This window comes from Gracilinanus agilis, chromosome X (genome assembly GCF_016433145.1).
Source record: "Gracilinanus agilis isolate LMUSP501 chromosome X, AgileGrace, whole genome shotgun sequence".
Taxonomy (NCBI): domain Eukaryota; kingdom Metazoa; phylum Chordata; class Mammalia; order Didelphimorphia; family Didelphidae; genus Gracilinanus; species Gracilinanus agilis.
In genome coordinates, this window is record NC_058136.1 from 31,364,295 (window position 1) to 31,365,136 (window position 842).

Genomic DNA, 842 nt, shown 5'->3' on the forward strand with positions numbered 1-842 from the left:
TGAGCACCACTCGGTCTCACTGTAAGAGTTCTTTGTGGCTGTGCTTTTCCATAAGCTCCTTCCCTCCCTCTTTCATCTTTTTCTTTTCAATTCTTTCCTCTATTTCTTCTTTTTCCTCTTCTCTCTGTCTCTATCTCCTCTATCTCCCTCTGGCTCTCACTTCTCTTTCTTTTTCTAGTCCTCCTTTCTCCTCTCTATCTGTCCTTCCTCCTCTCCTCTTTCCTTTCCATCCTCCTTTCACCTCTCACTTCTGTTCTTTTAGCTGTCTCGTCTCTCCTCTCCTCTTGTTCTCATTTCTCTGCCTCTTCTCTCTTCTGTCTCTCCGTCTCTTCACCTTCCCCCCCCCCCTCCTCTCTCCTCTCTGTCTCTTCTCACTCTTCTGCTAGAGGATAGAGGGAAGATGAGAAAAGGGAGAGAGAAGAGGAGCGATAGAAAGGAGGAAAGAGGAAGAGGCAAGGAGGAGAGGACAGAAAGAGATGGAAAGAAAGGAGGGTATGCAATCAATCCTTAGTGTTGATTCTAAAATAGAAGGTAAAGGGTTTTTTGTTTTTTTAAGAGAAGAAAGAGAACAGAGTGAGGAGAAAGGAGAAAGAAGTGCAGAGTGGGGGAGGGTGGAGACAGAAGAATGTCAGGAAGGAGTAGAGACAAGAGAGCAGAGAGAAGAGGAGAAAAAAGAAAGTGGGGAGGGGAGAGAGGAGAAACACAGGAGAGAGAGAACAAAGATAAAGGAGAGAAAAGAGTAGAGAGAGGAAAGTAGAAAAAAGGAAGAAGGAGGAGAAAAGAAACAGTGAAGAGAAAGGTAAAAAGCAGAGAAGAGAGAAGTAGAGGAGAGAACTGGAAGA